Raw genomic sequence first — 23098 nt, forward strand, 5'->3', positions numbered from 1 at the left:
ACCCCAAATCTCCCCAATCAAAGCTTCAGCTTTTAGCTCCTAGAATTACTTTTAAATAATTATCAGTTATTATTTGCTTCATACCTGTAAATACCAACATTATAACACTTAAAATGTACATATCAGTAGTAAATAACTTCCCTCATACAAAATGACATATACCATGCATTCCTAAATGCTCAAAAAGTAAATGCACAGCAGAAATTTTGCCAGTAAGTATTAAAATAATCTTTATTTAAGTTACTTAAAGAGAAATTAAAGCAACTTCACCAATAAGAAGCTCAGAGTGTTATTATTAAAAGAGCATATAAGAACAACATTTTTTTAAAATGCCGTCAGAAATAAGGAAACAGAGTCGATGAGAGATAAAGAAACCAGCATGTCTCAGGGAGATTTTGACTGATGAAGATCAAGAAACAAAGTACTTTGCACTTTGTTACATATAGAGAGGTCCTGAAGAAGGATCCTAGCCTGAAACATCGACTGTCTATTCATTTCCATGGATGCTGTTTGACATGCTGAGCTCCTGCAGCATTTAGTGTGTGTTGCTTTGTTACATATGTAAATTCTATGTAAATACTGTTTGTTTTAAAATTAACAGGTTGTGAAATATCCTTTTGTGTCTTTAGAATTGCTGCATAAATCTAAGTATTAGACAGAGTAACTGAGATAAATTTGTCTTTGTGTGTATATAATCTAGTTTGACAGTTTATAGCTTGACAGCAGAATGAAAGAAGTAAGTTATTTTGTTCACAGAAGTCTCTCATCTATTTACTAAACAACATATACCAAGCAGGGGTTGGAAAAAGGAAAGACGTCCAAAGTAATGGAATGAGTCTTATGACAAGTTATAACATAAAAATTTCGATGTATAACATTGAAAAGTTTATAATACAAGCCAATACATTAATGATGCAACAATGCAGGCTCTTCGGTTCAAACAGTCTATGCTGACTATACTGCCTACCTAACCATCCTAACTTCCTGTGTTTAGCCCGTATCCATCCAAGCCCCACTCCTCCATGTGCTTCGCAAATGATTTTAAATGATGTGATGAATTGGATCATTTCAGTGAGTTGACACCACATTGTGACATACTATCTAACTTCACACATTTCTTTTTTCAGTTTAGAATGGATGCAAAACTGTTGGTTTGAATTAGTAATTTGAATTGAATTGAATTAACTTTATTTCTTACATTCTTCACCTATATGAGGAGTAAAATTATTTACGTTATGTCCCCGTCTGAATGTGCAATGTGCAATTTATAGTAATTTGTAATAAATAGCATGTACAACAGGACAGTCAGTTGTATCAGTATGAATTAATCAGTCTGATGGCCTGGTGGAAAGAGATGTCCTGGAGCCTGCTGGTCCTGGCTTTAATGCCATGGTACTGTTTCCCAGATGGTAGCAGCTGGAACAGATTGTGGTTGGGGTGACTCGGGTCCCCAGTGATCCTTCGGACCCTTCTTACGCACATGGCTCTGCAAATGTCCTGAATAGTGGGAAGTTCACATCTACAGATGCGCTGGGCTGTCCGCACCACTCTCTGCAGAGTCCTATGATTGAGGGAAGTACAGTTCCCATATCAGGCAGTGATGCAGTCAGTCAGGATGCTCTCAATTTTGCTCCTATAGAAAATCCTTAGGACTTGGGGGACTCATGCCAAACTTCTTCAACCGTCTGATGTGAAAGAGGTGCTGGGGTGCTTTTTTCATCAGACTGCCAGTACGTACAGACCACGTGAAATCCATGGTGATGTGTATACCAAGGAACTTAAATCTGTTCACCCTCTCAACCCTAGATCCGTTGATGTCAAAGGGGGTTAGCCTGTCTCCATTCTCCTTTGTACACAACCATCTCCTTTGTTCTTGCAGCATTGAGGGAGAAATTGTTTTCTTGACACCACTGTGTCAGGGTGATGACTTCTTCTCTGCCTCATTATTATTTGAGATAACGCCAATCAATGTAGTGACGTCAACAAATTTAATTAGCAGATTGGAGCTGTGGGTGGTAACACAGTCATGGGTATACAAGAAGTGAAGGAGGGGCTTAGGACACAGCCCTGAGGGGCTCCTGTGTTGAGGGTCAGAGGGGCAGAGGTAAGGGAGCCCACCTTTACCATCTGCTGGTGGTCTAACAGGAAGTCCAGGATCCAGCTGCACAATGCAGGGTGAAGGTTGAAGTCTCTGAGCTTCTTGTTCAGCTTGGAGAGAATTATAGTGTGGAATGCTGAACTATAGCCCAAGAACAAGAATTTGGAGGAATTGTCAGGTAACTATGTCATAAGAGTTTTCCTTTACCAGCCAGGCACAGTATGCGTTTGGTTAAAGCTTATAAATTAAAAGATTTTAACACTGAATGTTTTATCTAAATGAAGAGTTTTTATAACATTAACAAAGTTAATTGGTGTTCATCACCTCTTCAAAGTGTTGAATTATCAGATGTATCTGCTGCCATGTCAGTTAGCAGAACGTAATGGAACTGGTACTAATGGTCTGGTTTTCATTCCAACTCAGCTGCATTTTGCTGGGAAATAAATGTGTTTTTCACTTATAATGTGAAGTGATGTATGGTTTGATCATGTTGTTGATAGCTTACAGGTCTCCTCTTCTAGAATTTCTGGAGATGCGCTATAGAAAATATCCTAATGGGTTTCATCTCAGCATGGTATGACATCTGCTTTGCTCTGGACCGATGGAACATGCAGAGAGTGGTAAATATTGCCCATTACTTTCCTTCATCCTGTTGAGCTTCACAGTGCATTGCATGAGGAAGACTAATTGAATTATCAACTGGTTATTACCTTATCTCCCTTCTGCCTTCTGGGAAAAAATGTAGAAGCTTGGAAGCCCAGATCCCCAGGATCAAGAACAGCTTCCTCTCCATTGCTATCAGACTTCTGAGCCAATCACCTCTTTCCCATCCCCTTCACAGTGGTGCAGACTTCTTCTCAACCCATAAACTCTATCTCTTCCACCACTGATACTTTAGCATTTCCTTTTACACTACTTTAGATTGCATTACAATCTTTGCACATTCTGCTGTTTAACACTCATCACTGTATTAATTGTATTAATCACTATTAATTACCATGCATGCTGTTCTGAGCTTCACATGAACAGAGAATTTCATTGCACCCTGTGTCTATGACAATAAACTAATCTGAATCCGAATGTATTTATTCTAGTGCATTATTTCTAGTATCAGTGACCAAACACACACAGTGCTATTCAGTAAAATGGAAACGTGCTTGTTCAATTATTAGCTTGCACTACCTATTCTGTAGTATATGCTACAAACTACACTCAACATTTGTAGTGTACCCAAAAACATTATAATTATAAAATTTATACTTACCAACCCTTGTTTCAATCCATCCAATTGTACTGTACTCCTTAACCATAAGCTGAATTTTTGAGTCCATAATCTCTCATCATAAATTTGGAACATACTCTACTTTCAAAACATCACCTTCTTATTCTCTTTCAAAATGTATCTTGCAAATTGACATTGTTACGTCTAATCTACTAACAATTTTGAGTTTTTAGAGCATTGAAGGAGATCCTTCAACCCACCAAGTCTACGTCAGATCTCAGAGCTATTCCATCATTCCCATCCTCCACTTACTTCATGTTACCAATTCTCTCTCGTACACCCACGGCATCCAACGTTCCCTCAATAACACCTCCTCTAATATTAGAAAAGGAAAAAATAGAAACGAGAGGGAGAAAATGAAGCTCATTATCTCCATAAACCAACACATTCAAAGTGTTGTCCAAATGCTAATGAACATCATGGCTACCTCATTCATCCTATGGGTGCTTATAGAGCTGTTTCTGTTCCTCATCCACCAATTCCTCATTTCATCTTCATGCTCAAATCCTTTCTTGAATTCACCTCTTGTATTTCTGTTAAATAATCCAAAAATAACTTGGAGGTCTCTGTGCTTTCCATTTCTGGACTCATCCATTGGTCATGAGAGTGGAAAAAGATATTCGAGTCAGATACAATAAATATTTTTGAGGATCATTTAGACAGGCACTTAAATAAGCAAGGCGTAGAAGAACTTAGACCAAATATGGGTAGTTGTAGTCAGTAGAAGAGCAAAAACATTGTCATTATGAGTTGGATCAAAGGACCCATTTCTGTACTGTAGAACTCTATGAATCTATGTATGACCTGAAGCTCTATAGCCCCTCCTTATTTTTTTTCTTCAATGCCTGACTTTCATTTAATTCTTCTCTTCACGTATCCCTATGACACCAAGCTGCCAGACCCTATTGCTTCTTGGCTATCTCAGCCCATCCTAGCAGCAGAGATGATGTCCACTCTCTTTTAGTTTTCGCCCTACCAAGGACTTGGATTGGCTTAGTGCACTTCATATCAATATATAAGACTTGACAAATAACTTGACATCTTTTCCAGTACAAATGTTCTTCCTATATAAGAGCATGTAATGTATTAATGAAGAGTCACTAACACATATGGAACTATTTGATAACATAGATTAACACAGTTCAAAAGATCCGCGGCTTTGGCAAGTCATAAACACAGGAGATTCTGCAGATGAAAAGCATTGGCAAATTGGATCAAAAATTATCTTGGTAATATAAGGCAGAAAATAATAGTGAAGGCTTCTTTTAGTGATTGGAAGTATATGACCAGTGATGTATGATGGGGATGGGTGATGGAGCCCTTACTGTTTCTGATATACATCAATGATTTCCAAATAAATGTAGAAGATATGATAAGAAGGTTTGAGACAACACAATAAATGAATCTCAGGATACTATATGGTGAAATATATGTATGTACTTTGATAATAAATTTACTTTGAACTTTGATGTTGTTAATAGTGAGGAGGATAGCCCTAGGCATGAGGATGGTGTGAACAGTTGCTATGATGAGGGAACAATGGCAGATGAGATTTACTGTTTATAAGGGCAGGATGACATGCTTTGGGAGAACTAGTACAGACTGATAGGGCGTAAAGCCGCACTGAGGAGCCAAAAGATTGCGATGTACACATCCAAAGATCTCTGAAAATGGCAGCACAGGTGGTGAAAAAGACATTTGACATTTTCCTACATTCGCTGGGCACCCAGAACATGATTTTCAATTAGTGGGCCAGTCCTGAATCTTGAAAGGGGCTGTGCCAGCTATCCATATTCTGGAGAGTTAGAGTGTCTAAACCCTGGAAGATGGTGCAATTGGGTGCATGTCGTAACAGGATCCCCTTCCCTATGGCTGCTTGGAGAGATGAGGATTGTAGACATGGATGAGAGTCAGATCCAAGATGTCCCTTTCAGGAACCCAGCAGCATTCCTTAGGTCGGAATCCTTCCCAGTCCACGAGGAACTGCCGAACACCCCGGATAGTCTGTGAATCCAAAATTCTTCTCATGGTGAAGACCTGTTCCCCGTTGACAAACCTGGGCAGTGGTGGGACTGATTGTGGTGGGGCTAAAGGGCTGATGTTCACAGGTTTAACTTTGGAAATGTGGAAAGTGGGATTGATCTTGAGGGACTTGGGAAGCTGCAAAGTGTAAGCCATTGGGTTTACTTTCCAAAGAATCCTGAAGGGTCCAATGAACTTGGGCACCATTTTCCTGGAGTCCACTTGGAGGGGAAAATCCTGAGTCGACAGCCAGACCTGTTACCTAGGTTCTAAACCTGGTCCCTGTCTTCTCTTGCGGTTAGCCTTTATTTCAGACTTTCACGTAGAAGCTAGCAGAATCTCTCTTGCACAAATCCATTTCCCCTTGCAGCATCATTACTTTGGCTGCAGGAATCGCAAACTCGGCCTCCTGCTCAGGGAAGAGTGGCAGAGAATATCCAAACCGGCCTTTGAAAGGGGACACCCCATGTACCAAATGTGTTGCGGGTGACCTCTGTCCACATCAAATGGTCACACCATTCGTCTGATCTTTCAAACACTAGACACTAAATCTTGGTTCACCTGCTCCATCTGACCATTGAATTGCAGCTGAAACCCAGAAGAAAAACTCACTGTGGGACCCCATCAGCTTATGGAACGTCCTCCAAAACTACGGCACAAATTGCTGACTACTATCCGACATGGTGTCCACCAGAAAACCATGGATCCTGAAGACCTAGTGCAGGACAATTTTGGCTGTCTCTTCTGTATCTTCTCCAAGGCAATGAACCTGCAGGCTTTCAAAAGCCGATCAACAATTACCATGATGACTGACTTCCCCTTGGATGGTGGGAGACCCATGACAATGTCAATGGAGATGTTCTGGAACAGGCAGAGGGTTGAAGGACCCCTTGAGGTTGGGTGCAGGGCTTTCTTGTTCCGGACGTACACCTCACATTCCTGCGCATATTGACGGACTTCCCTCACCAGTCCAGACTACATATATCTTTTCTTAATGAACAAAGTGTCTGGCAAAACAAAACTGTACCTATTACCTTCATTTCAATGAAAACAGCTTGAATTATCTGCAGATTTGAAATCCATTTTGTAACCCCTTAGTAAGGCTGTATAGTAAAGGAGTAACTGATTCAAAGCAAGTTTATGCATAAATTGCATAAATGAGCTTCATTCATTTTATTATCCAGCCTGATCCCACTAAAAAAAGCCCTATCCTTTCTCATGTTATATTTTTGGTGACAAGATAACCATAGAAATCACAGTTTCAATCAACCAATAAATTACAAATAGCAATTGTATTTCCTCTTCCAGTTATTTTTTCTCAATTATGCAATGTAGTTTATAATGGAAATAAGGTCATGAATACGGAAGCACTGCAGTGATTACCCATCACTTGGGCATAAGGATTGCACCATAAATAGAAAATTAATTTTCTTTCAAGGAAAGCTAGATTTAACCAGTTTTCCAAAGCTGGGATAGGTTGCTAGCTGAACACAGAGCCCAGGCTTCGCTAGGCAACTGCTGATACATAAGCTGTTTACATCAAATGAGATAATAATTAGAATAAGTGCATCATTTGCATTTCCCAATGTTGCATGACAAAATATTTACCAACAAAATTACCCAAAGTCACTGTGGACCACGTAGAAAAGTGATTGTTGGCGGAAACTGGAATATTTTTGACTCATTTCCTCTTCATGGCCAACTTGCACCATGAAGCAAGCTGCAGATGGGAATCCAGAGCTCTAGATTGCTTCAGGATGAGCCAGAGGGAACCGACAAGAACTGAATGAAGCTGAACTAAGTGACAGACAGCCTCAGGGCTCAAACTCAGCACTCAACTCATGGGTGACAAGTGCTCAATCACTTGACTATTAGGCTGCATCTGGTGCCAAAGTGTGATAAATATTCAGGATGAAGCTGGATGTTTGAACTTTGTTTGCTCAGACCTACATTACTAATCCACACTTCTGAACCCATTTAACATTTATGAATCGTGCTTTGAGAACTAACTTCACTTCTCCCAAATTGGTAATGATGCTTAGAATTTTTGTAGATCTTGGCACTGAATATATTCATGTAATTTAAGCACTCCAGCCATGCAACACAAATAAGATTTAATTAACACTCAACTAACATAAACAAACTATACACATTAATCACTATCTCAATTCAAAACATCAGGATTCACCTGGAATTCCTTTTATTTGTAGATTATTATGGAGTTAAATATTTCATTCTTATTACACTTGTCCCCAATCTGTCATTCAATAACAGTTGAAGAAATCGGACTACAGATTTCTGTTTTATTCAGATAATAGTTTACCCACTTCAGGACAAACAAACACTGACAAAAGAAAAGAGCTTCCATTAATGCAGCTCAAGGGACCTAATTTACAATAAATTAGATTGAAAAAGACTCAATATTGTAATGTTTGGCAATATTTGCTTGGAGGTATTTGTTTGAATAAAAAGCTCATGAATTTTCTGGAATAAAAGACCATAGACCATAAGACAATAAGGCATTGAAGCCAAATTAATACATTCAGCTCATTGAAACTGCTCCACTATTCCATTGTGCCTGATTTATTTTCTGCTCTCAATCCCATTCTCCCGCATTTCCCTGTAACCTTTGACACCAGTATCAATCAAGAACCTATCAACTTTCACTTTAAATGTACCCAATGACTTGGTCTTCACAGCCATCTGTGGCAATGAATTCTACAGAATCACAATACTCTGGGTAAAGAAATTCCTCCTCATATCCAATCTAAAAAAAAGTCTATTTTTTTTCTGAGACTGTACTTTCTGACCTTAGACTCTCCTATTATTTATTTATTTATTTAAACTGGAAACATTCTCTCCATGCCCACTGTATCCAGGCCTTTCCATACGTTTTCAGTAAGTTTTAATGATATTCCCTTTCCTTCTAAACTCTAGCAAGCGCAGTTCCAGAGTCATTAAAAGCTCTCCATTAGTTAACTCCTTCATCCCTGGGAACATTCTAATAAAATTCCCCTGGACCCTTTCAATGCTGGAACATCCTACCTTACATATGGGACCCATAGCTAAAGAAAGATTAACTTTATTTGTGACATGTACATTGAAACATCAAAACATACAGTGAAATGTGCCATTTGCATCGGCAACCATGGTGGGCGACAGGGATGTGCAGTGGGCAGACAGTAAGTGTCATCATGCTTTCCGGTGCCAGCAAAGTTTTCCTGCAACTTTCTAACCCATACATCTTTGGAATGTGTGAGGAAAGCAGAGCACCTGAAGGACCCTGCATGGTCACAGGGAAAATGTACAACCCGCTTACAGATAGTAGCAGGAAATAACACTGTAAAGTGTTATTCTAGCTGATATGTTATCATGCCACCCTGCAGCAGGTCATAATGATCCAAATGTGGTCTGACCAATGCCTTATAATGCATTATATCCTTGCTTTTACACACTAGTTCGTTCAAAAATGAATGCAAATATTTCATTTGTATTCCTTACCATCAACTCAACCTGCAAGGTAATCTTTTAGTGAATCCTGCACTAGGACTCCCAAGTCCCTTTGAAATTCTGATTTCTGATTTTTTTTCCCTATTTAGAAAGTAGTCTATGCACTTATTCCTTCAACCATGTTCATCCATCGCCGACGTCGATGAAGACCTTGACACTATTGACGGTGTCGAGACTAGCACGTGATTTGGATTTAACTGAGGGAGAGTTGCACAGCATCTGCCTCACTGTCTCTTCCCAATTCCCATCCGGATCCAGTGGCAAGACAGAGTCGAGACGGCTGGAGATGGGACTAGGCGCAGTTGATGACCAGGACGTCTTCTGTGTCTTGTCATGCTCTGCACGTTCCACGACGCTTGCAGAGACTGCCTTCTTGACCATTGGACATTTCATTGGTCTCGTCCGCTCAATCCACTGGAGTCTGTCTTTACGTGCTGGGATAGACATCTTTCTATCTCACCGAGGGTTTGAGACCCGTTGGCTACCTTCACCTGGTTTAGCCGGCTTGTCGAAGCCGTTGCCTGGGATGTGGCTGCTGTCACATGCAGACAGCTACGGGGAGCCACAGATGAGAGCTGAGTGCCAGGTGGGGACCAAACGTCCATTCCTTCAACCAAAGTGCATGGCAATGCACTTCCCAATACTGTATTCCATCTGTCACTGCTTTACCCATTTCCCAACATGTCTAGTTCTTTCTGCAGACTCCCTGCTTCCTTAATACTACTTGCCTCACTACCTATCTTTGTACCATGCACAAACCTGGCTACAAAGCCATCAATTCCATCATCCAGATCATTAACATTTAGTGCGAAAAGTAGCGGACCCAAAACTGACCACTGCTGAACAACATGAGTCACCAGCAGCCAACCAGTAAAGTTCCCCGTTATTCCCACACTTTGCCTTCTATGAATCAGCCAATCTTCTGTCCATGCTAGTATCTTTCCTCTAATACTCTCAGCTCTTATCTTGTTCAGCATCCTCATGTGTGGCATTTTGTCAAAGACCTGAAATACAACATTTACTGACTCTTCTTTGTTGATCCTACCAGTAGCTTCCTCAAAAAATCCAATGGATTTGTCAGAAAAAAATTTATGTTAAGGAAACCATGGTGACTTTGACCTATTTTATTATGTGCTTCCAAGTACTCTGAAACCTCACCCTTAATAATGTTTTCTAAAATCTTATTAACCACAAATTTCAGGCTAACCGCTTTATAATTTCCTATCTTTTTCCTTCTTCCCTTCCTAAAGAGTGGAGTGATTTTCCAGTCCTCTGAAATTATTCCAGAATCTAAAGAATATTGAAAGATCATTACTAATGCCTCCACAATCTCTTCACTACTTCTTACAGAATGCTGAGGTGTAGTCCATCCGGTCCAGCTACCTTCATACCGTCATACCTTCAGCTACTTTCTACCTTCATATCTTTTAGCTTCCAAGCACTTCCTCCTTAGTAACACTGACTACAATCACTTGCACCCACTGACTATCAAATTTATGGCATTTTGCTGATGCTTTCCACAGTGAAAACTTATGCAAAATACTAATTCAGCTTATCTACTTTTTCTTTAATCTCCATTACTACTTCTCCACCACAATTTCCGGTGGTCTAATGGCCACTCTTGCGTCTGTTTTACTCTTTAAATTTCAAAAGAAAAGTTTTAGGTATCCTGTTTTATGTTATTCTCTAGTTTACCTTCATATTTAATCTTTTCTCTCCTTATGGTTTTTTTTAGTTTTGGTCTGTTAGTTTTAAAAACTTCCCAATCCTTCATGTTTCTAAAAACGCAAACACGAGGAAATCTGCAGGTGCTAGACATTCAAGCAACACTCATAAAAGTTGCTGGTGAACACACATTTTAATTCCACGTCCCATTCCCATTCTGATATGTCTATCCACAGCCTCCTCTACTGTAAAGATGAAGCCACACTCAGGTTGGAGGAACAGCACCTTATATTCCATCTGGGTAGCTCCAACCTGATGGCATGAACATTGACTTCTCCAACTTCTGCTTGTGCCCCACCTCCCCCTCATAACCCATCTGTTATTTATTTATATACACACATTCTTTTTCTTTTTCTCTCTCCTTTTTCTCCCTCTGTCCCTCTCACGATACCTCTTGCCCATCCTCTGGGTTTTCCCCCCCCTTTTCTTTCTCCCTAGGCCTCCTGTCCCATGATCCTCTCATATCACTTTTGCCGATCAACTGTCCAGCTCTTGGCTCCATCCCTTCCCCTCCTGTCTTCTCCTATCATTTTGGATCTCCCCCTCCCCCTCTCACTTTCAAATCTCTTACTAGCTCTTCTTTCAGTTAGTCCTGACGAAGGGTCTCGGCCCGAAACGTCGACTGTACCTCTTCCTAGAGATGCCGCCTGGCCTGCTGTGTTCACCAGCAACTTTTATGTGTGTTCCTTCATGTTTCTGCTAATTTTCTCAAAATAGTATGTCCTAACATTTGCTTTTATGCTCTGTTTGACTTTTTGTATCAGGCACAATTGGTTCATCCTTCCTTTCGGATGCTTCTTCTTTTTTTGAGAGGAAATGATCCTGTATTTCTCCAGAATTACTCCCAGCAATTCCTGCTATTGCTGCTCTACTATCATTCCTTCCAATGTCCCTTTCCAATCAACCTTGGTCAGCTCCTCTCATGCCTCTGTAGTTACTGATACTCAACTCTAATACTGATACATCCAGTTTTGGCTTCTCTCAAACTGCAGAGTGAATTCTATCAGACTGTGAACATTGTCTCCTAAGGGTTCCATTACATGAACCTCCCTAATGAAATCTGGTTCATTGCATCGCAGCAAATCCAGATTGCCTTTTCCCTCGTCGTCTTGACCACAAGCTGTTCTAAAAAGTCATCTCATAAGCATTTTACAAATATCTTCCCTTGGGGTCCATTGCCAAGCATATTTTCCCAATCTACTTTCACATTAAAATCCCCCATGACAACTATAATATTGATTCTCTTTCTATCTCCTGCTGTAATTTGTACCTCACATCCTGGCTACTATCAAGACACACAACATTCACAAAAATAATCATTTAAGCTTAAATTATACACGTAATTATTAGAAATAGCACAATTAGAGCAATCATGTCAATTGCAGTGCAAAATGATCAGAATGTTGTTATACTGAGGTTGTGTAAGTTGGTTCAAGAGCCAGATGGATGAAGATAAGTAGCTGTTCTTGAAACTGGTGGTGTGGGATTTCAGGTTGTTGTATCTCCTGACCAATGGTAATGATGAGAAGAAATTCCATTCCCCACCGGTTTTCCCTGTAATCTAACCTTCCCATGTTCTCATTGACTACCCTCAGGTTAGACCATTCACCTTTATACAAAATGCGTTACACAGTGGCCAACCAAGGTACAGATCTTTGGGGTGTGGGAGGACACTGGAGCAACTGGAGTAAACCCACACAATGACCAGGATGACATTTAAACTTCACACAGACTACATGGGAGGTCAGTTTGAATCTGGGGTGACTGAACTGCAAAGCAACAACTCTACACTCTATGTAATGTTCCTTTCAGACATTCAGCTTACAGCGATACTAAAATTACTTCCATCTACAATGCAACATATGCATTATCAATGTATGTATTGAGTGGATTGAAGAATATGAAAGCGTTAAAAAAGATCAATTGGCAGTGAAAAATATGGACACTTTTACATCTAGTTCCATCATTGCAATGAACGTACTGTGTATAAGTCAACAATACCTTGTGTTCTAATACCATTCTACCTTATTTTTTTCTTCTAGCCATCTATATTATTGACTGACTATAATGATGGGGAATACAGTAATACTCAAGGGAGCAAACCAGGGAACAGGTAATAGAATGTGGCCCCTCCAATTGCTCTATTGAAAGCATGTTTAATCACTCCTAACTGTTGGCTTGACTATGGATTACAACTCTGATCTGTTTTATGGTCCAAAACTGTGAAAGTATTCTACTTGCCAAGTAAAACTCTACCTAAGTCACTGTGCCACACTATCGAACCATTCTCATAGGAACATAAGAAATAGGAGGTGATTGGGCATTTGGCCCATCGAGCTTGCTCCACCATTTAACAAGAATCATGGCTGATCTAACCGTGGATTCAGCTCTACTTACCAACCTTTCCCCCTAACCCTTAATTTCTCTGCTATGCAAGAATCTATCTAACTGTCTTTAATATATTTAATGGTGTAATCTCTACTGCTTCCCTGGGCAGACCACAGATTCACTACTCTCTGGGAAAAGCAGTTTCTCCTCAACTCCATTCTAATCTTGAGGCCATGCCCCCTAGTTCTAGTCTCATCTACCAGTGGAAACAACTTTCCTGCCTCTCGCATATCTGTCCCTTTCATAACTTTATATGTTTCTCTAAGATTCCTTCTCATTCTTCCAAATTACTGCAAGTGTAGTCCCAGACAACTTAATGTCTTCTCAAGGCTAACCCTTTCATCACCAGAAATCATAAAACATAATGTTGAATGTACAAGAGGTGCATCCTCTGTAGCCTGTTACATAGTCATGTTGGAATTTCTTTTAAAAATGATGATCTTTCTGTAGTTTACATGTTAAAGTTAAAGTTAAAGTCTGTCCCAAGCTTTGTGGCCAATCAGGCCGGTGCTTATATCGATTTCTATGGCGTGAAGCGACTGAGAGTACGAGACTTCCCCCCCTCCCCCCCCCCAGGTAGGACACCAGTCTATCGTGAGCATTTGCCAATACTCATTTTCAGCTGGTAGGGCACCAAATCCCTTGCCTCCAACTGATCACTAGATGCACAGACTGCTGCAAGAAGAGGACGACATTTGTTTCCAAGAAGCGTCAAGAGCTCACATAAGACATTTGCTTCCCTGCTGTATAAACTAAAAAACTGAGTTGCTCCCCCAAGTATATGAGGGGAGTGGCCACCTAGGAAATGACACAGTGCCTGATTTTGGCAGGTGAAATGAGCAGCAAAGTGCCAACTTGGAGCATTCTATCGAGAGAGGAATGCAGCTGCAATCATTTGCAAGGCGAATTGTGACACTTGAGACACTCGAATAGTTACATTGTCTCATAAATTACACATACTATGATAATGAGCTTTCTATATCAGTCATACATGCATGCGCAATGGAATGTTGCCTGGTAAACCAATTCACTTAGTCTGATGGGTAAATGAATTTTTAATATGCCTCGGTGATAATGCTACCGCAAGATAGATAACCACAAGAAACTATAGAGACTTGTAGACACAGCTCAGCGCATCATGTGAACTTGCCTCTCCTCTGTGGATTCTGTCCATGCTTCTTCATTCCTCAGTAAAGCAGCCAGCATAACCAGAGACCCCACCTACCCCGGCCATCTCTCTTCTCTCCTCCCCACCAAATAGAAGATACAAAAGCTTGAAAGCATGAACCATCAATCTCAAGTACAGCTTTTATCCCACTTGTTATCATACTCTTGAATAGACCTTTTGTATGATACGATGGGTCCCTGACTTCACAATCTAACTTGTTATGATCTTGCACTTTGTTGTTTATCTGCATTACACTGTTTTGGTAGCTTTTATACTTCATTCTGCATTGTTACTATTTTTCTTTATTTGAGATCATAAGACCATAAGACATAGGAGCAGAATTAGGCCATCTAGCCCATTGTGCCTGCTCTGCCATTCAATCATGGCTGATCCTTTTTTTCCCCTCCTCAGATTACTCCCACAACCTTTGATGCCGTGGCCAATCAAGAACCTATAAATCTCAGCCTTAAATGCACCCGGTAACCTGGTTTCTACAGCTGCCTGTGGTAACAAATTTCACAAATTCACCACCCTCTGGCTTAGGAAATTTCTTCAAATTTCTATTTTAAATGGTCGGCCCTCTATCCTGAAGCTGTGCCCTCTTGTCCTAGACACCCCACACCACCCCCCACCATGGGAAACATTCTTTCCACATCTACTCTCTCTAAGCCTTTCAACATTCGAAAGATTCCACCCCCCCCATCCTTCTAAATTCCAGTGAGTACAGGCCCAGAGCCATCAAATGTTCCTTTTATGATAACCCTTTCATTCCTGAAATCATCCTTGCGAACTTCTTCTGAACTGTCTCCAATGCCAGCACATTTTTTCTTAGATAAGAAGCCCAAAACTGCCCACAATACTCAAGGTGAGGGCTCTCCACTGCCTTATAAAGCCTCAGCACCATGTCTCTGCTTTTATATTCTAACCTTTTGAAAATGAATGAAAACATTGCATTTAACTTCCTCACCACTGACTCAAACTGTAAGTTAACCTTTAGGGTGTTCTGCACAAGGAGTCCAAAGTCCCTTTGCATCTCAGATTTTTCGATTTTCTCCCCGTTTAGAAAATAGTCTGCACATTTATTTCTTCTATCAAAGTACATGACCATATATTTTCCAGCATTGTATTTCATTCGCCACTTTCTTTTCTATTCTCCTAATCTGGCTAGTTCCTTTTGCAGTCTTCCTGTTTCCTCCATAGTACTTGCCCCTCAAACAATATTCGTATCATCTTGAAACTTGCCAAAAGCCATCTATTCCATCATCTAAATCACTGATATACACCATAAAAAGAAGCGGTCCCAATACCAATCCCTGTGGAACACCACCAGTCACTGGCAGCCAACCAGAAAAGGATCCTTTTATTCCCACTTGCTGTCTCCTAACAAGCAGTCAATGCTCTAACTCTGCTGCTGACTTTCCTGTAATACCACGGGCTCTTAACTTAGTAAGCAGCCTCATGTGTGGCACCTTGTCAAAGGCCTTCTGAAAGTCCAAATATACAACATCCTCTTTATCTATCCTAATTGTAATCTCCTCAAAGAATTCCGACAGGTTTGTCAGGTAAGATTTTCCCTGAAGGAATCATGCTGACTTTGTACTATCTTGTCCTGTGTTACCAAGTACTCCATAACCTCATCTTGAACAATTGACTCCAACATCTTCCCAAACACTGAGGTCAGGCTAACTGGTCTATAACTTCCTTTCTGCTGCTTTCCTCTTTTCTTAAAGAGTGAAATGACATTTGCAATTTTCCAGATCTCCTGAACCATGTCAGAGTCCAATGATTCTTGAAAGATCATTTTAATGCCACTGCAATCTCTACCACAACCTCTTTCAGAACCTCAGAGTGCAGTTCATCTTGTCTGGGTGATTTATGTACCTTTAGGCCTTTCATCTTTTTGAGCACCTTCTCCCTTGTAATAGTAACTACACTCACTTCTCTTCTGTCACACCCATTAACATTTGGCACACTGCTAGTGTCTTCCACAGTGAAGACTGATGCAAAATACTCACTTAGGTCATCTGTCACCCCCTTGATCCCCGTTATTATTTCTCCAGCCTCATTTTCTAGCAGTCCTACATCCACCCCCAATTCACTTTTATTTTTTATATGCTTGAAAAAGGATTTTCTATCCACCTTGATATTATTTGCGAGCTTCCTTTCGTATTTCATCCTTTCCCTCCTAAGGATTCTTTTAGTTGCTTTCTGTAGGTTTTTAAAAGCTTCCCAATCCTCTATCTTCCTGCTAATTTTCGTTTTGTTGTATTCCCTCTCATTTGCTTTTACATTAGTTTTACCTTCACTTGTCATCCACCATTGTACTATTTTGTCATTTGAGTATTTCTTTGTTTTTTGAATACACCTATCCTGTACCTTCCTCATTTTTCCCAGAAATTCAAGCCATTGCTGCTCTGCTGACATCCTTGCCAGCATCTCCTTCCAATTTTCTTTGGCCAATACCTCTCTTATACCACTGTAGTACTTTTTACTCCGTCAAAATACATCAGACTTTACTTTCAAGGTTCAAAGGTTCAAAGGTACAATTTAATGTTAGAGAAATGTATACAATATACATTCTGAAATGTGTTTTCTTTGCAACCATCCCAGAAAACAGAGTGCCCCAAAGAATGAATGACAGTTAACTGTTAGAACCCCAAAGTGCCCCCCCAGCTCCCCTCCCTCCCTATCAAATTCCAAGCTGAACTCAGTCATATTGTGATCACTGTCTCCTAAGGGCTCTTTTCCCTTTAGCTCCCTGATCGCCTCCAGTTCATTACATAACACCCCAATCCAGTATAGCTGATCCCCTAGTAGGCTCAATGACAAACGGCTCTAAAATGCCATCTTGTAGGCATTCAACAAATTCACTCCCTTTAGATCCATTACAAACCTGATTTTCCCAATCTACCCGCATGTTAAAATCTCCCAAGACTATCATAACATTGCCCTTTTGACATGCCTTTTCTATTTTCCATTGTAATCTGTAGTTCGCATCCCAGCTATTGTTTGGAGGCCTGTATATAACTGCCATAAAAGTTCTTTTAACCTTGCAGTTTCTAACTCAACCCACAATGATTCAACATCTTCTGATCCTATGTCACATCTTTCAACTGATTTGATGCCATTCTTTACCGGTACAGTCACACCACCACTTCTGCCTACCTTCCTATCCCTCCAATACAACGTGTAACCTTGGGCATTCAGCTGCCAACTACAAATATCCTTCAGCCATGATTCAGTGATGCCCACATCATACCTGACAATCTGTAATAGTGCAACAAGATCATCAACCTTATTTCTGATACTCTGTGCATTGAGATACAACATTTTGAGTCATGTATTTGCTACCCATTTTGATTTTGCATCTCTAAAGCACCGATACTCACCCTGCTGTCTGCAATTTTGTCCTGCCATCCTTCCTGACAGTCTAACAGCACACTATCTTTGCTTTTTTATCATCCGTCCTATCCTGTGATCGTTCTCTCCAATTTCCATCCCCCTTCCAAATTAGTTTAAACATTCCCCAACAGCTCTAACAAACCTGCCTATGAGAATATTGCTCAACTATCCACCCCCCACAACTTAGGGGTGACTACATCCCTGTAACTCTGACCAATTCTCATCGTTTAGGTGCAACCTGTCTGTTTTGTATATGTCATACATCCCCCAGAGGAGATCCCAATGATCCAAGAAATCTGAAACCCTGCCCTTTGCTCCAGCTTCTCAGCCATACATTTAGCTGTGAATTCACCCTGTTTCTACCCTCACTGGTGTGTGGCACAGGTAGCAATCCGCAAATTATTATCCTCAATGTACTGCTTCTCAGTTTTCTACTTAGCTCTCTAAATTACCTTTTCAGGACTTCTTTGCTTTTCTTTCCAATGTCATTGGTACCAATATGTACCAAGACATCTGGCTGCTCTCACTCCTCTTCCAAAATGTTGTGGACACAATTCAAGAAGTCCCTAACCCTGGCTCCTGGGAGGCAACATGCTATTTGGGTGTCCCATTCATGTCCAGCGAATGCCCTGTCTGTTCCCCTGACTAATGAGTCTCCTATCACTACCGTTCCCCTCTTCCCTCTGTTTCACTTCTGCACCATGGACCTATGCTCAGTGCCAGTAACCCAGTCTCCATGGCATTCCCTGGGAGGTCATCCCCCACAACAGTATCCAAAATGGTATACTTATTATTGAGGGGAAAGGCCACAGGGGTGCTCTGTGCTAACTGCCTATGTGCCTTCCCATTTCTTCTCCTGACAGGCACCCAACTATCCACCTCCCTCAACTTAGGGGTGACTACTTCCCTGTAACTCTGACCAATGATCACCTCACTCTCCCATACAAGCCAAAGGTCATCTACCTGCTGCTCCATATCCCTAACATGGTCTTCAAGGAGCTGTAGCTGGATGCATTTCATGCAGACTCTAGGTCTCCCGAGGCTCCAACATCCGGCATGAAAAACACACAAAGGCCATTTAAGCTACACTAAGTACCCCTGACACAGTAAGAAAAAAGGGAAACTTAACAGAAACTTATCCAGAGCCAAGACCTCTTCTGTGCTGAAGCCTCCTTTGAGCCAAGGCCTGACGCTCCCACTCTCACCACTGGCCCACTCCCAACAATGGTCGCTCCACTTGCCCCTTCTGTGCTTTTATTTAATCCTCTCTGTGCTGCTCCCACCACTGATTGGGCCACCGGAATGACACTGAATGCCCACAAACCTCTCCTTTTAAATGAGAGCTGGTGATCTGCGAGGAACCTCCTCACTATGTACTGCTCCTGCCAGTGATTGGGTGGGACACCGTACATCAATTCACTGCATAATGATTTGCTCTGGATAAACAGAGTGCAAGATAAACTTTTCATTGTAGCTTGGTACATGTGGTGTTACCTAATCCAGTTCATGCAGACTTGTCTGCTCTCAGTCTTCCTCACATCTCTCTGCAGCACAAGTTTCCAATCTCACTATCTTCCACATTCACCAGGCCCAACCCTTTCCATCCCTCTCCAAGTGGAAATTGTGAAAAGCACACATCCATTCCTTTCTCATTAAGATCTTGATCTTGTGGTAGCATTATCACCAAGGCTTATTAAAAACTTACTTGCCCCTCAGATCTTCTGATCCCTCTACGTCAACACCCTGATGCTCCAACTGGGCCACTGGACCACACCTCCATCACATGAAGACGAGTGTGCAGTTTTGGATGCTGCTTAATTCTACACCTGCAGTGTGACGTCTACTAAACCTGCCACCATTCTACTTGCAACAACTCCAAATTTCCTCATTATCAATGCTGAAAAGTTTCCATGTTTGTGAGTTTAAGAAATATATTAAGAAATGTCATAAGGTCATATAATCAAGAAGAAAATAAATATCTGCCTATGTTGGATCTAAAATATTCCATAATCTGAAATATAAACAACAAACATTGAAAATGTTGGCCAACATCCATAGAGAGGCAAACAGAATTAACATTTCAGGACAATGAATGTTGATCAGAACTGAGGAAAATGAGAAAATGGTCCGGTTTTAAGTGCAGTGAAGGGGGGGAGAGAGAGAACAAAGGGATTGTTTCTGGCAGGTGAGGGACTAAGGAAGACTGAGTAAAGCAGATAACGCTGGTGCTCGATGAGAGGCCGTGGTGAAGGCTACGTGATCAGCCTGGAGCTGATATAAATAATCAGATTTAGTCATCTTATTGACAGTCATTATTAATAATTCAACTGATACAATGCAACGCAGGCATTGTTCATAGAAATAAAATCTCAGACAAAAAGACTACACAAGGCTGTAGTAGTTTTTTCCTTTGGATCTGGTCAATAAGGTAGAGTCAAATTATCAGAGAATAATACAACATGGAAACAGACCCTTCTGTCCATTCAGCCATGCTATCCAGATACCCACCTACTGTAAGTTAGTCTCATTTATCAGTGTCTGGCCCATATCATTTTGAGCATTTTCTTGATTTTGGTATTTACACAGTTTGTTGTCTTTTGCACACTGGCCGTTTTCCATCTGTGTGTGGTTTTTCATTGATTCTATTGTGTTTTTTTTGCATTTACTGTAAATGCCTACAAGGATATAAATCTCAGGGTAGTTTATGGTGACATTCCACATACACTTTCAGCGTGAGGTTGCTGTTTAGGTCCCATTTAAATCCTTCCCCTCTCATCTTATGCATTTATCAGAGCCTGGTTTAATATCACTAGCATAAGTATGAGATTTGTTAACTTTGCAGCAGCAATACAATGCAGTACATAATAATAGAGAAAAAAGACTGCAAATTACAGTGTGTGTATTGCCTTGCCGTTCGGCGTGGGCGATCATGTCTCTCCATCCATCACGGTCCCTGACCCTCCGAATTGTAGTTGTTGCCTCCCCTATTTCTAACCATGATGTTATTCCATCTATCATTTTCATTCTCTGTCTGCCTCTGCTTCTTTTTCCTTCCAGCTTTCCAGTTGTAACTAAATGTTCTAATATCTCTCTTTGCATGATGTGTCCAAAGAATATTGATTGCTGTTTTCTGACTTTTTTTAAGTAATGTATGTTTTGTTTTCGTTCTCTGTAGAACTTCTTCGTTGGTTATCCTGTCCGTATATGATATGCATAGCATTCTTCTGAGGAACCACATCTCTGCTGCATTGATTCTTTTCTCCATTGCATTTGTGATGGTCCATGACTCGCAGCCATACATCAATATAGGCAGAATGTAGCAGCTGAGAGTTCTAAGGTGGACGTCAATTGCTACTTTCTTGTTCGTTAGGATGTTTCTCATTTCTGTAAATGTCGTTCTTGCCTTTGCTATTCTTGCAATGGCAAGAATGGCATATAATAGTTAGATTAAATAAGCAGTGCAAAAAAACAGAAATTAAAAAGTAGTGAGGTAATATTCAATGACCATTCAGAAATTGGATGGTTGAGGGGAAGGATTTGTCCCTGAATCTTTGAGTGTGTGCCTTCAGGCTTCTGTACCTCCATCCTGATGGTAACAATGAGAAGAGGGCATACCCTGAGTGATAGGGTCCTCAATGTTTTCTTTATCTTATTGTGCTTTTTTTTGCATTGCATCTGATCCGGAGTAACAATTATTTTGTTGTTTACACTTGTGTACTGGAAATAAGATAAAACAATATATCTTGAATATTGAATCTTAAACCTCTATGTCCTCTAGTTTTTTGGTTCTCTTTCCCTGGGAGCTTCAGTGTAAACAAAAGATCATCAAACTGAAAGAGTAAATATTCATAAATTCTGAGAATGTCCAGTGGTGCTATTTTATTAAAGCTAAAACTGTTAATGCGCTCCAGTGTGCAGTCCTTTCAACAGGTCAGCCATGCAAGGTACGTTTAGTACATAAGCACACAACTACCTATGGGTGATTGACATGTAATTGCATTCAAAGGTGTATGGATCAATTTCTGTAGTCAACGTCTCATTAGTATCACTATTTGCTTTTTGTTTTCCTGTTAAATTCTGTCTAACAGTGCCTATGCCTATCCTTGATGGGTTTTCACTTCATCGTCACAGATATCCATTAGGGAGCATCCCAGTCCCCTTCCATATATCCCCTTTGCTCTCAGAAGTGTTACCACCAGCCTAGTAATTAAACTTTCACACTTGAATCATTTTATGCCTAACTGCCGGTCTGTGTATATCGCTGTGTCTGGAGAGTTTATTTAATTCCATTTAGCTCTTGCTAGCATTACAAATTATTTTGCTTGGTAGATTAAAACTCCCAACATTTTTTGCTTCATTTAATGCACTTTTCAAATGGAAGTTTACGAAATCTAATGTTCGATAAAGCACATCCGAGTGTAAAGATAAGCATATAATTTTCAGTTGTTATTGCCATGTGGGGGAGACAGTGCTCCATGTCACTGCTATTCAGAGTGGCAGATCAATCAGTGGTAGGGAGACAGAATACAACCATTCCCTAATTCCCTAGCCAGTAGCCAGCGGACATCAAAATGCTGATACAGCTTATCCAAGTTGCTTAGAACACAGTGAGTGCTGGGCAAGACAGGTTTCTGAAGAAGTAGATGCTGTCTGCTCCTTTATCTCTTCTCCCTCGAGATATGAACAGATCCAAAGAAATCAGGACATTGACGGGAAATGATGGTGCCTGAACTAGATAAAGTGACACAATAGAATGTGAGATGACACCTCTATTTTATTCTCAAAATGCTTTCCAGCAGAATTTCAAATATTTATCATGAACAAGAGAAGGTGAACGTCTCAAAACTTCATCCAACTGTTTGTACAACTTTGCTCAGCAGATTACAAATAATTTACATATTTGAACTCAAACACTCGTGGTTTAATTAAAGCCAAATTTCTCTTCTCTAGAAATGATATCTCACTCTCATTATCTCTGCCTGTGTTCCAAAAGTGACTTTAACTTGAGTCCCTTCCTTGTTAACATCCTCTTTCCCTTCAAAAGTCATTTGGGCATGTACATAGATAGGAGGGGTCCAATCGCAGCCAAATGGGACTGCCTTGATGGACACCATGGTCAACACGGATGGATTGGGCTGAAGTGTCTGTTTCTATGCTATATTACTCCTATGATTCTATGACTCTATCCTACAGGTCTCTATCCACATATTGTCCCTACTAATGTTTCCCGTTTGCTTGTTACCTGCCTTCATCGACACTTTGAGATCTCTTCCTCCCGCTTTTCAAGAGTTATAAAAGCTTTCAGACTGTTTCTGTTTTAAACTATTACGGGCAAAACTTGTACGTATTTCCAAAAGTACTGAGTGTTTTTTTTTTCCTGACGCCCTCTCCCCACCACCCTCAAAGTGATTAGTGGGTAGACTCAAAATTTTAGTGGCCAGACTGCAGTGGACTGCAAGATGTCACCTTGATCAGGCATAAGTGACAGCAGAGCATATAGGTG

Source organism: Mobula hypostoma, chromosome 21 (genome assembly GCF_963921235.1).
Source record: "Mobula hypostoma chromosome 21, sMobHyp1.1, whole genome shotgun sequence".
Classification (NCBI taxonomy): domain Eukaryota; kingdom Metazoa; phylum Chordata; class Chondrichthyes; order Myliobatiformes; family Myliobatidae; genus Mobula; species Mobula hypostoma.